At 34.9% G+C, this 14534-nt stretch overlaps 1 protein-coding gene and 1 long non-coding RNA gene across 4 annotated transcripts in view; one reads left to right on the top strand and one right to left on the bottom strand.

The window, feature by feature from the left end:
- Positions 1 to 14534, top strand: part of LOC108974071 (calcium/calmodulin-dependent protein kinase type II alpha chain) — a 111476-nt gene that overhangs the window by 58307 nt on the left and 38635 nt on the right. The window lies entirely within an intron of this gene.
- On the bottom strand, positions 5390 to 6634 carry LOC108974073. Its single transcript, XR_001993778.1, has 4 exons — positions 6217 to 6634; positions 6086 to 6129; positions 5770 to 5957; positions 5390 to 5708 (listed from the first exon to the last, which is right to left on the bottom strand). It is a non-coding gene; the product is annotated as an uncharacterized LOC108974073 (long non-coding RNA).

Below are 14534 nucleotides of genomic sequence, written 5' to 3'. Positions count from 1 at the left end.
TGTTCACAGCTCGAGTGCTATATAGAAACTGAGCTTAGTCTGAGACGAGCCGATGACAGTTGGTTGCAGCTGTCAACCTATACTAGGGAAAAAAATATCGCGGATATAAGGAGAGTGAGATTGAAACCGGGGGTGACAAAAGTAATTTTCTTTGTGCTCTTAAAATGCACTTTTGTGTAGTTTCTATTAAACCCGCCGTCTAATATACATTATAGATATATACATACATACATATGTATATATATTTGTGGGTTATATTTTTTTTTGTATCTGTTTTTATATTTTGTTTTATATTCTCAAAATATTTCTTTTCTTAATTGTTTTATGCAGTTATGGTTATGCACTTATGTATGTATGTATGTAAATTCATGTATGATTAATTTATTTTGCTCTCTTTTCTTGCTATAATTTTGATTTGCCTTCGCTTTTTCGTTTTGACTTACCTGCTTATTGCTTTATTGTGCATAAGGGGTATTGGCGGAAAATAAATAGATAATTGAATTTCTTTTGATTTTTGTGTTTTTTAAATATATTTAGTACATATGTGTTTGAATACACAAAGCTAAGTATAGAAGGCAGTGAATATTTATTTATTAATAATATTTCTGACAAAATCGAAAAATAAGGGCGTAACTTAAAACAGTTCGGAATATTAAATTTTTAAACCGTTTTTTTTTTTATTATTATTACAGTTTTTGTTCTAAAAAACTGAAATCTGTATCATACATAAATGCATCATGAAATAAATGGAAAGCAAAACGATACGACTCACTTTATCCTCCATCAAGGGGTTTTGGAGGGGTACTATACATATGTATGTGCGTGTATGTTTGCGGGTATTCGGGCCTTTGATGTCAATTCCTTTATTCCTCTTCTTCCAGCTGCCTGGCTTCTCGTGCGTGTTGTTGTTTGTATGAATAGTTGTTTTAATTGTTCGCGCCCGTTTGTTTGTTTTATTGGTGCTTTAGTTTTTGGCGCCCGATTGTTGTTGTTTTTTTTTTGTTTTTCCATATAATTTGTTTTTTTTTGTCACTTCACACTTTTATTTGGTTGTTCTGTTTTTTGTTTGTTGTATACGTATGTATGTACATTAGGGTGCTCCTTAGCTATTCGGGAGAAAAAAAATATAACATTCAGGGCATCACACCCCCCAAAAGTTGCATTAGAGTATAATATTATGTTCTGCAAAAAATTTTGGCGATTGGATAATGGGAAGACGTGCCGCAACGAGRGTAAAGTGACCATGTTTTACAAATTTTGAATAACTACGATGTTGACTGACAAATTAGTATTATGGCATTATTTATAATAAATTTATAACCGAGACATTGAAGAATAAACTTATGGTGACATAACCACAACCATAGAATGCATCTGATATGACTAGCAGTGTAGAAAACACTTACAGCGGAATATAATGTTCCATGGAATTACYGTCACGAAAGKGTCAACTAACGTTACTATACTATTATTCTGTGAATTCGGTCGAGCATATACRGACGTGATAATTATTTAGTTTATCAAGAAGTATAAAGTGTGCTACCTCGTGTAATTTAAATAAGACAATTAAATTAAATTAARTTAAAAATGGAAACCAGGGCACAAGAAAAGTTATATCTCCTTGACTATGATGAAAGCCAAATTGTCGGTGCTAAGTTGCCATCCAACGGACAAGTTTTGCGTTTTCTTTTTTATAACCTTCGTAAAGTAAAATTAAGTCTCCGTGGTGCTGCTTCCCTCGTTATTAAAGAAGTGGAGGTTTTTTTAGGCTAAAGCACGAATACCAACGATAAAGATAAAGAAGATAAATTATATCTTCTAAGCCAAAGGCAGGAAAGGAGACCCGGTTCAATGATTGGTTCAGTACGGGTCTTGTTGGAAAATGAAAATAGGAAACTCTATCGCAAAGCTGTAGGAAAACGTAAAAGCGGCGAATATGTTGCTAACATCCATGGTAAGATTATAATTTAATACGGTTCGAGTTTGACGTTGTATAGCGTAAAAATTTTAGTTTCAGCACATTTTTATTGTTTGTGTCAAGTGTGTTGCAAAAAGTAGAAATTTTATTTGAGAGCTTGGACAAGAGCACCCGTTTCTGCAGAAGCCCCTAGGCAAGATTTAGCTTTGATTAAGAAATTGTATGCTTACAGATACATAGATGAAACGGCTAGTCAGAAACTGCTACACAAATTTTGTAACCATTTATGGTATTTAACTGCAGAAGCTGCAGGATTTGCCTTTTTTGACCCACAAATCAACAGTGACATAAAAAAACGTATGGTGACCGCTTTGTTAACGATACCGAGGAAAAAAGTTGATTGTACCTTCACAGGATTATAGCCTATATTCCGACAAAAGTATTGAAGACTTCATTTCACAAAAAATCAAAACTTTCTTTAAAAGATTCGGTATACCAACAGATTTTTTAGCAAAAAATCCTGTGGAATGGGAAGATGAGTCATCTTACAATATCGGATTAAACATAGTTAATAAAATAAATGTTGTTAATGATTCGGCAGAAAGAGCAGTAAAGCTTATGGAAGATTTTAATAACGTACTTTCAAAAAATGAGGAAGAAAAGCAATTTATTGTTCAAACTGTAGCTGCTCATAGGAAACTTTACCCTGATGCAAAAAAGTCGACACTTTTGCAATAAGAGCATTAATGTACTATGTGTAAATGCATATATGTATGTATAAAAAAATGTATGAACAAAATGAATTTATTAAACTCGCTATTCTTTTTCAAAATGCAAATACATTTTCTTATAAATTTTAGAAATAAAATCGCACATAAAATTATCACTGTATTATTATTGGTTTATATTGCAATTTTTATGAATCTTGCAAACTTTACCTTCATTGCGGCATGTCTTCCCCTTTTCCAAAAGCTCTAGTTTTTTGCATAATATCGTTTTACTCCGTAATACATATTTTTATGGGGTGTGATGCCCCATAGTTCAAAGTCAAAAAATAAGGGGCACCCTAATGTATACCTTTCACTTTTATTATCGCACTTCGTTTTCGATTTTACCGCCAAAATTATTTTTGATTTAGCTATAATATGTATGTCTGTTTGTTTGTAAACCAAAGGTGCCTTTCGTTAAGGCTCGAAGGACCATGAAGAAAATGCTGCTTGCAAATAAAAGTACAAACCACTTCAACAACTCTTTAATAAAAACGCTCACTTTAAAATGTACAACCATTTAATATAATTTTTATTAAGTTCTTATAAAAAACATTAATATAAAATTCATATAAGCTTATATTAATTCACGGACGACGAAGGTAGGTAGATGTACGGAGCGCGGTAAATATACGTTGCATACCGGGCCGCGGACGAAGGAAGTATTTTACGTGGCGCTGCGTAAGATCTAATATATGTGTCGAGGTGTGTCGAACAATGTCGACGCGGCGCAGTGAAGAAGTGAATGTTGATGCGCGGCTTGTGTAGATCGAATTGCGTTTTCCATCCTGCTGTCCATCCTTTTTATTGAGTGTGTAGGGGTACAGATGTGGTGAGTTGTATTGTAGTGACATCAGCTGTGGTTAATTGCGCTGTTGCATTAGGATGCGCCAGTTTTTCCGGGTAGAGGGGTGGATGCTTAACTCATTTAAACACTGTTGTTTAATGTACTACGATGGATTGCGTTGAACACACCCAGAGCTTAAGGGGTCAGTAGGATAATCTTAAAAAAAATTGTTTGTATTTTTTTGCATTTTCTGTTCCCGTTAGACGCACTTTACCATTGGAAGGTTTCGCAAAAGGCCCAAAAATAATAATACCGCTAGACATTCGGAGCGCTCGGGGAGCACACATCAAACTTTAAACACGTTTTTCTCAAACACACACTTTTTTAAACTGGCGGACATGAATCCGGTCGAACTATTCAACCGATTTGCTTAATATTCACAAAACGCCTAGCTATCGTTCCTACTAGATTCATATTTTTTTTTATAATTTATTGACAATGTTATGACAAAATTTATGTAAAAAAACATGGGAAAAAATTAAAAAACGTTAATTACTTTTTTATTTAACAACTTCCGAAAAAATATGTTTATACACTCCATAATATACCTATGATATGTCAAAAAAGTTCTATTGTAGAATAAAAATTTCTGGAAGAAAAAAAATTATTAAAAATTTACATTATTCTTGATTTATATAATGATGTCAAAAATGTTGGGACAAAAAGTAATGTGCTGCGCATTAAAAAAAAGCCTTCGTGATCACGGAAATCCATTCGTGCTTCCTAACACCAACTAAGCCAAAGCTTTGTTGACAATTAATGTATTTTAAATGATCTTTATTACTGAATCATTAGTTATTCTCGTTGAAGGAATATTACCACAAACTATTCATTTCCTTATTGCCTTTAGTTATCAGGAGTGATTTTTAAATGATTTTAACTTTGGATTGAAGAAATATTATTATATTATTCAATATATACGAACACCGTATTTGTATGCTATAGACACCGCAAAACACCAATGATGAAGAGGAGGAAAACGCTTCAAAAATTTACCCTAAAAATTTACCTTAAAAGTATATTCCTAGGAGTATATTGCTTTATCTTTTTATGTTCGAAACTTTTCTTAGTCAATCAATTTATCTAATGTTTCCAAATTGATTTGGGATTTGCTAACTTTGTTCCCATCAAGGGGATTTAGTTCACCACCCTCAGCGTCTGTATGATTTGTAACTGTAACATCATATACTTGAATTTTAAAATGTGCCCTTTTGGTTAAATGTATTTCTGATACCGAGGATAAAAATAGATTTGGGAGAAGTTTTACTTCTTCTGTGTGGTTGGAAAGCCCATTTGCATTCCATACATCAATTCGAAGGCCCATTTTGATATTTTTAATATGAACAGAGATGTCAACCTGAGCTGAGAAATTATTTAGAAATTCAAACTATTTATTTAATACCTTAAATTTTTCGAAAAGGTCCTTGTCATTTCAAATTGTATACGTTCGGTGATATTAAACGAAGGGAAAGGATCCACCATTATATTTTCGATACCAAAGTTCAATACTTATTTCAAATCGTACCTTTCTGCATTGTTGTTAATCGGTTCCACATCAATAAAGAATTTGTTTATTGATTGCTTGGCATTTCAACTTCTAATATTGCTAATCCAGCAAACATTTAAGTCAGAGAATGATTAGGGAACGAGTCGAACTCTAATATATTTCTCTAAGGTAGAACGTTAGAAAACTATAAGAAAAACTGTCGAGAACTATCGATATCGATATCGAGAAAAATATTAGTAATCGTATTCTAAGGTTGAATTCTAATTGCATTCTAATGTTGATTTCATTGCTTTGGAGCTATTATTGGATTTCGTTTATTAAAAAAATAATTTATTTTTCACGTTTTTGTTTTTTTGGAGTCGTATGCCTTTTTCTTCTTTAGCATGCTGGAAGAAGACTATAGACGTGCGCTCAAAATCTATATCTGTCGCATGAGGGAATTTAGACGAAAATGTACTTGAAACAAAATAATTAGTTTTGTAAAATTTCGAAAATGTGAAGAACTATACTTTTTAAGGCAGCTGTTACACTTAAGGGTCTCACAGCCATTTTATCCTTCGTACCCTTCCAACACAAATTCTGCGCAACACCATCGGTAAAAATTTGGCGCCAAGAATTTTTTACGAACTTTTCAGCTGTGTGGCCAGATACTGTGAAAAATTCCTCCTTCTGGAAAGATAAGCATTGAGTTGAAGTATAACAATTTAGATAGTCTTAATAAAAATATTACCAATTCATTAAATTTGCTGGAATGCTCCTGTATATCCTTTTCGAAATTTTGAAATTGTTCCAAGTTATCAAATGGAACTTTCAGGAGCAGCTAACTTCGTGATTTGTGGCTTGTCTTTGTAGTCTGCTTTGTTTCTTGCAAAATTCGTGTCAGGGCCCTCTTTAAGAATTTTTGAGTGTGGTCTATTTCTGTAATACAAAAATGAATCCAATAACATTAAAAAATATATTTTTGACATTTCATAAATTGTCACATAAGACGGAATGGTAAAACGCCAATATTCGCAGCTACAAAAGTCGCATAGCCATTTTCTTACCTTTCAGTATTTTATTTTCCGACTGTTTTATACGGTCCAATATCCTTTTCTCAAGCAAATCAATATTTGAAAAATAACAAAATACTTAAGATGTTTCCCTTTTACTATTTAATTAAAATTTAATTTTTTACCTTTTTTAGTTACAGGAGTATTTTCTGATGCTTTTTCTATGATGTGGTTAAAATCCATTTTCTGTCCGAATAATTTATGTACGTTTATATGTTCGAATTAATCATCAACAGTTCGAGGAAGACTATTTTCTTTAACAAAAATTATTTTGTGATTTTTAGACTGGCCTTTCTGTATGCATTTAGGACAACACGAATATCCACAATGCCCTTTGATACCAAGGATAAACGCACGCGCAGGTGTGACACATATAAAAGCTCGACAATTTACAGAGTAATGTTTTTCGTTAAAAAATATTCCATTTTCCATTAAAATAAGTAGTTCATCTACAAATTTTGTAAGAAATTCGTTTGCGCTTGCTGATTTGCTATTCCCAAAATACACTCCAATAACCTTGACATCGTTCCACCCGTTTACATTACTTAGAATTGGCCACACCTGAAGGTTAGAACTTTTTTATCTCTTTAACTTTTTTTTTATACATTTAAAAATTATATTTACCCGTAATTTTGTAATAATAATAACGATATTTCTAAAATAATTTAAAGCACTTTCTTTTTGCACGTATTATTTCTATTTGACACTACGAATGAGCGAATACGAATCAGCAGACACTTATTGTATTCGATAACTATCATTTATATCGATAGTGTATTTCGAGTGTTTCTCTAATCATTCTATAATCAAATTCCAGTGTTAAAGCTTAGAGAATTCGAATCGAGAAACATTAGAAAACTACATTAGAATTCTAAAGTAAAATGTAGCTTTTTCTCTAACGTTAGAGACAGTGTTTGCTGGGAACATTCTTTACACAATGATCTAACTTACTTGAGACAGTAGGTGTAGAAAATCGAGATTTTTAACTACAACTCTACAATAATGCTTTTGTTTTAACTTGTAAGTGTGAAACAAAATTTTTTCTTTCTAAGTCAGTGCTGTTATATACAGGGTTTGTCCGGAAAGTAATAGGACTGAGTCGATAAAAAAAAAATTATTGAACCAACCGTTATTATTCTTCTTTACTGGCGTAGAAACCGCTTACGCGATTATAGCCGAATTAATAACAGCGCGCCAGTCGTTACTTCTTTTCAAAAGGTGCCGCCAATTTGAGATTCTAAGCGAAGCCAGGTCCATCTTCAACTGATCCCAACAAAAGGAGTGGAGTTATTCCTCTTCCTCTGCTTCCCCCCTCGGGTACTGCGTCGCATTCTTTCAAACCTGGAGTGTTTTCGTCCATTCGGACGTTGCCTTTAAATTCGCTGAACTACCATATGTCAATGTCGCCGTATATCTCATACAGCTCATCGTTCTATCGAAGGCGATATTCTTTCCCAGAACTTTTTTCTCGAGAAGTCGTAAATTCGACTCATCAGATGTCATCACCATATAGCAAGACGTGAATAATGAGTGAAGAGTTTTGCCTTTGGTCGTTGAGGGAGGACTTTGCTTCTCAATTGCCTAGTCAGTCCGAAGAAGCACCTGTCAGCGAAAGTTATTCTGCGTTAGTGTTGATACTGGTTCCAGTAGAGATGAAATTATCCACGGCTGCAAAGTTATGACTGTCAACAGTGACGGAGAGCCAAATCGCGACGACTGTTTGTTTGATGACAGGAGATATTTCATCTTGAGCTCGTTCACCACCAGACCCATTTGCTTTGCTTCCAAATCCAGTCTGGAGAAAGCAGAACTAAAGGCGCGGGTTATAACAATATCATCGGCGTACGCCAGTAACTGTACACTCTTATTGTACATGCTCGATTAAGTTCTGAAGCTCGAATTATTTTCTCCTGAAGCACGTTGAAGAAGTCGCACGATATGGTATCGAACGGCTTGGAGAGGTCCTTCCCGATTCTGATGGAGCTTTTGGTGTTGCTCAACGTCAGTTTACACAGCCGTATTAGTTTTGCAGGGATACCAAATTCAGACATCACCGCATAAAGGCAGCTCCTTTTCGTGCTGTCGAAAGCAGGATAGAAATTGACGAAGAGGTGGTGTGTGTTGATTCTCCTTTCACGGGTCTTTTCCAAGATTTGGCGCATAGTGAATATCTGGTCGGTTGTTGATTTGCCAGGTCTAAAGCCACAATGATAAGGTCCAATCAGTTTGTTGACGGTGGGCTGTAATCTTTCACACAATAAGCTCGATAGAACCTTATATGCGATGTTGACGAGGCTTTTCCCACGGTAGTTGGTGCAGATTGTGGGGTCTCCTTTTTTGAGGATTGGGCATTGCACACTTAAATTCCAATCGTTGGGCATGCTTTCGTCCGACCATATTATACAAAGAAGCTGATGCATTTATCCTAATCAGTTTTTTGCCGCCGTGTTTGAATAGCTCTGCCGGCAGTCTATCGGCCCCCGCCGCTTTGCTGTTCTTCAGGCACGTAATTGCTATTCGAACTTCTTCATGGTCGGGCAATGGAACGTCTGCTCCATCGTCATCAATTGGGGAATCGGGTTCGCCTTCTCCTGGCGTTATACTTTCGCTGCCATTCAGCAGGCCGGAGAAGTGTTCTCTCCATAAATTTAGTATCTATCCCATTCCGCCTGTGTTGTTTTCGGTCATAACGTTGTTCTCATGCATTTTTTGGTTTTTAGTACATTTATCTTAAACATTGCAATGTATGTTTAACATAAAACCGTTTAACTTAAAAAGTTTTCTGTTTACATTCTTTTTAATTCATTTAGTGCTTCATTATTGCAAGGTTTCTTGCCCGTTAGTTTATTGCAGTCCAACTTCTCTATACGTAGTCCCTACAAAGATCTTACTCTACTAAGCCCACGTAGGCTTGACCTTCTTCAAACAGTTTCGCACCTAAGTATACGACTGCGTTGTTGTTGTTGTTGTTGTAACGGCAGAAATTCTGCCGAGTTGACAGTCCTTGACCGGATAAAAATCCGGGTCCGTTCCGGTTTTCGTAGACCCGACTGTCGTGGGAACGGTATAATGAGTGAAGATAAGATAAAATGCAGCGCTGCCCTGCATTTTATGTATTGTAGAAGCCCATGATAGTATTAAAGGCAACATTCTTCTTTCAGCCGTTCCGTAATTGTACTTAGATGGAAACTGTATGGCTTTCGGGTGTATAACATGTACTCTGTCTCTTGCGAAATCAATTCGAACGGGAGGTACATCTGTTGCATACATCTGAGTTCGACGAAATTGAGGCCAAACGATTTGCGAGTTAGTTCACACCTGGGGCTTCCAGGAAAGCCCTCACCCTCCCCTCTATCCCCACCAACGGCTGAGCATTAGCCATCTTAGATTTAAATTTTGCATAGTAAATTGTATTCTACTTCTTGAGACCTTTCATTTGATACCCATGTTGATAGGATTGATAAAACCTACGTTATCCGCCAGTTTGTAGCGGCCGCCATTTTTGATTTAAATTTTTTATAGTATATTGTATTCTGCTTGTTGAGCCCTTTCATTTGATACCCATATTGATGGGATTGATAAAACCTACGTTATCCGCCATTTTGTAGCGGCGGCCATCTTGAATTTATAATGATAATGAATAAACATAATTGTATTGTCACCAAAATCCAAAGTGTATACAAAATTTAAGATTAATCGGTTGACAGGAAGAGGGTGAAATTTGAATTACTAAATTTGACCCAAGAATAAATAATAACTAAAACAAACGGCGTGAGCTAAATAAAACCATTTAAAAATGAAACATGAAACATGAAAATGATCTATAGCATTCAAGCACGTCGTAACCAAATGATTCAAACACCCTGTAATGAAAATATAGCAACCTCAGATAAAAGTTCAAATCCTATTACTTCTAACGATAATAATATGCAAGGAAGCTATGTAAATGTGGTGAAAGGTTGCTGCAAAATCCTCCAAATGGCGGTATTGAAACTATGATTCTAAATCTTACACAGTGTATGACACAATTTATGTCTACTATGTTAAACATGATTCAAGATTTAATAAAATCACAAAATCAAAGGCTGCAGAATTTACTAAGTAAAAAATGAGCGTACTAAGTATCTGTATATAGAATGCTAACGGTGATAACCAACATAAAGTAGAAATTATTAGATTTATGCTACAGAAGACATATAGATGTAATGCTTGTATCAGAAACTCATCTAACAAATCAAAATAATTTCAATATACTGGGATTTAGACTATATATTAGAAATCATCCGGATGAAAAAGCGCATGATGGCACGGCAGTGTTGATTAGAAATCGTTTAAACCACTATGCTCTAGAACATTACAAGCTACAACAATATCACTAAAAAATTGGGGTTGTGATTTAAACCTTACGGCTATATACTGTCCACCTCGTTTTAAAATTACACAAATTGAATTTAAATACTTTTTTTGGAACACTAGATCAAAGATTTTTAGCAGGTGGAGATTATACCGCAAAACACACGTACTGGGGCTCACGTCTTATTATTCCCAAAGGCCGACAGCTGTACTACACTATTATGAATAAGCATAATAAGCTGAATATACTAACTCTTGGTAAGCCGACATACTGGCCCAGCGACAGAAAAAATACCAGACTTAATAGATTTTACTGTAGTCAACAATATAGATGACAGCTGATACATGTACATACTTATCATCTGATCATTCTCTTGTGCTAATAAAGTTACACGAACAGCCCATGATATTTGAGCTAAAAGTTTCTCTAACATCACAAAAAATTTACTGGTTAAAGTATAGAAAAAATATCAGCAGAGACATCAATATGGATTGCAAAATAAATACAGGAAGAGACATTGATGAAAGTACACGGTGTGTTCCAAAGTAAACATAACTTAAAAAAAAAACAGATTGATTGAAAACGTTGAAACCAATCGTGCACTCGTGCACGGGATAGAAAATCATCGCCATAAACTTATTTCATGAATTGAAACGTTTCGGTAAAAGTTTTACGAATTCTAAAACAAAATTTAATGTTGGCTCTTTGTTCGAAGCTTTTTTCACCGATCACACAAGCATACTGACACTTAAAATGCAATAACTTCACTTCCAATCAATGAAATTTCATGAAATTCTTACTGAACAATCGCTAAAAAAATAGCAGAATCTAAAAGTGGACATACACGACACTCATGTGCATTCGATCTGTAAGAATTCGTTTCGCCCATACACGACATACAAATCCATTTTGCGTTCGTTCTTCACACAGTGAACATGTGCGACTGGCAAGCGGAATTTATTACTAATGTAGCACTTTTATCTATTTGTTTGTATTTCGTTAATAAGTTATTCCATTTTTTATTTTTCTCAATTTTATTATTATATTTATAACTTTTCGTGTGCCAAATTGCCAATTCATTGTTTATAAGATCAATAAATTTTGATACGAAATCTTTATTAAGGGGAGCTTCAAACAATCGATTTTTTCTTTGCTTAAATCTCTTTAAAAATTATCTAACAATATTTCCCCAAAGTTCTACATTGGAATTCGAAATATTGTCGAAGCTAGAAGGGAAATAGTGACCGAGCGTCTAACAGATATATRAGCGCTTGGGCAGAAAGCGAAAACTTTGACGCGTGATTTCTCCTTTTTTAATTTTTACTATTATTTTTAATTGGCGGGCAGGACAGAAAAAAAACTAAACGTCGTATGGAATTAGGGCAAAGTTTATTATCATTGACATAAAATTATCTTATATTTAAACTAAAAAAAATTAAGAAAAATCAAGTTTGAACATATTTTTAAACAACATAAAATAATTTTTTTGGTCAAAACTACTTTTTTCAATTTTTAAAAAAATTGGAAAATTGTACACTTTTTTTTTTAAAGTTTCTTAGTTTAACTAGAAGATAAATTATTAAAAAATAATAATTTCTTTGAATTTTTTATTTCCGATAGAAATTTGTGAAAGATGTTTAAATATATAACTATAAAGCTTAGAAAATTCACTTGAATCAGTTATTTCTCTCCCTCCCAAAAAAATCCTCAAAAAAGTAGATTTTTTCAAACCTCTAAAGCAGGCTCCCCCYCTTAAGGGGGGGAAGATCGTCCGCAATCTTCACTGTTCAGCGACACGAGAGAAATGAGATTTTGTGCACACACAATGCCATACACGACACACATGTGTGCACACCGATCGTAAAAAATCAAACATTTTCGCGAACATGGATCGGTAAGCGCACTAGCCCATTCTCGAGTAAACCGCATGCCCACATATACTGTACGAACGCACATGTGTGTCGTGTATGGGCACTTTAACGCACCAGTCGACATATAGATGGCGCCCCCAGGGGGCGCTAGATTCAAAAAGTCCTCTTTTCTTTGGAACGCACCTTGTGTAAGAGTATTTACGGATGTAATAACTTATTCAGCTGTATTGGCAACACTAAAAAGAAACAATAAACCAGTTGATTTTAGAAAGATCACCAATAATGAAATAGAGAAACTTGTAAATGAGAAAAGGCGAGCTAAACGTGAATGGCAGTTAAATCGCTCTCCTTCAGTTCTACTTCAACTGAAATCTGCTGTACGAAAGTTAAAAAACAAAAAACGCCTAAACGCTTAAACGCAAGGAAGAACACAACACTGAAAATTACATAAAAAAATTTTGTCTAAATTCTAGCAAGCAAAACTCCCTTTGGAAAGCCCAAAAGTTTTTTAAGTCAGCAGTAGATTCCAACATGACACTCTAAGACAGTTGAATGGTAATTGGGCACATAGTGATGAGCATCAGACAAATTGTTTGCAAATCTCCTAGAAATGTATTTAAGTTGTCAACCTTGCCCAGTACCGCTAACGAGTCGCTTGTGTCTATTAGGACTTCTACTTCTGAAGTTACTAGAATCATAAAAGAGCTAAATCCGAATAAGGCGCCAGGACAAGATCATATTACTCCAATAATGATTATTGAGTTAACAAATATTGCGATAAAATTGCTCTCCTTGCTCTTTAATGCAATTATTGGTTTCGTTTACTATCTAATTTCGTGGAAAAAGTTGCAGATCATCATAATGGATAAACCTGGTAAAGATCTAACACAGCTCCTAACCTGTATTTCTAAAATATATGAAAAGTTACTATCAAGGATGACTCCTTTTTCCACGAAAATAATATAATACCAACGCACCAATTCGGTTCTCGTGCTAAACATGGCACTGTAGACGAAGTAAATGGATTTACAAACGAAATCAGGAAAGCATTCGAGCACAGAGAGTACTGTTCAACCAGATGTAGGTCATGAGTCTGGCATGAAGGCCTTTTATGGAAAATTAAAAAAGTTTTACCTTACGAATTGCATAAAATTTTGGAGTCATATTTAAATAACAGGAATTTTATAATTAAAGTAGCAGACTTCATATCAGAAGAACGAGTAATAAGGGCTGGTGTTCGTCAGGGAAGAGTGCTAGGCTCAACTCTGTATAATATATACAGCAGACATTCCAACAGCTATTAACGTATTGACATCCATTTTCGCGGATGATACAGCTCTAGTAAGCCGCAACAATTGTCTCAACGGAGCATCAAGAGTATTAGCAGTTACATTTGTCGAAAAATGGCTAGCCAAGTGGCGTATAAATAGTAACGAGCAAAAAATGCAAACATGTTACATTCTCACTAAGACCAGAAACTTATCGGACAATTAAAATAAACAATGTCCTAGTACCCCAAGCGAATGAAATAACTTATTCACCTGGATGGAAGGCTTAAGCGAGTACATATAGCGAGTAAAATAACTTGAATGAAGTTAAGAGCAGCAAATCTAAATTGGCGTTTAAAAAAAAGTTCAAAACTTAGCCTTGAATTATAAAACCGATTTGTGCGACCTGTGCAACGAACATTGATATAATAGAAAGGTTCCAATCTAAAATTCTTAGAATAATCACGGGCTTGCTATGGTACACGCGTAATGAAAACATTCATAAAGATCTTGACGTCGTTTAAAAAGAAGTGATCTACCAGCCTACTAGAGAGCAACGTTCTATCAAAAGAGCTCAGCAACATTATCGAGCTTCTTTTTTAAATAGAATTATAAATACTTATTGTTAGGCTGTACCAAGCAGATCCAATAAATAAATAAATATTGAAAAAAACTGTCATTTAGCAGGCAGGCTCCATAATTTTAGTATGCTCTGGGCATCGGTTACAAGATTACCTCTGGGGGTTCTACAAGAGTATGCTCCGGTCCTGAAACCTTCTGTTAGTTGTTGCATTTTTTCGTAGTGTTTTCGAGCATTACCCCTGTCGGCCAGCTTGTCAAGCTCTTCATACTCACGCATTTCAGCCTCTTTCTCTTTCTGTCTGCAAAATACGTCTCGCCTCCCTCTTCAACTCTCGGTATCTATCCCATCCCCCACGTGTTGTGGTCGA

This window comes from Bactrocera latifrons, unplaced genomic scaffold (genome assembly GCF_001853355.1).
Source record: "Bactrocera latifrons isolate USDA-ARS-PBARC rearing strain unplaced genomic scaffold, ASM185335v1 scaffold_521, whole genome shotgun sequence".
Classification (NCBI taxonomy): Eukaryota; Metazoa; Arthropoda; class Insecta; order Diptera; family Tephritidae; genus Bactrocera; species Bactrocera latifrons.
This window is presented reverse-complemented; position numbering and strand designations above follow the sequence as displayed.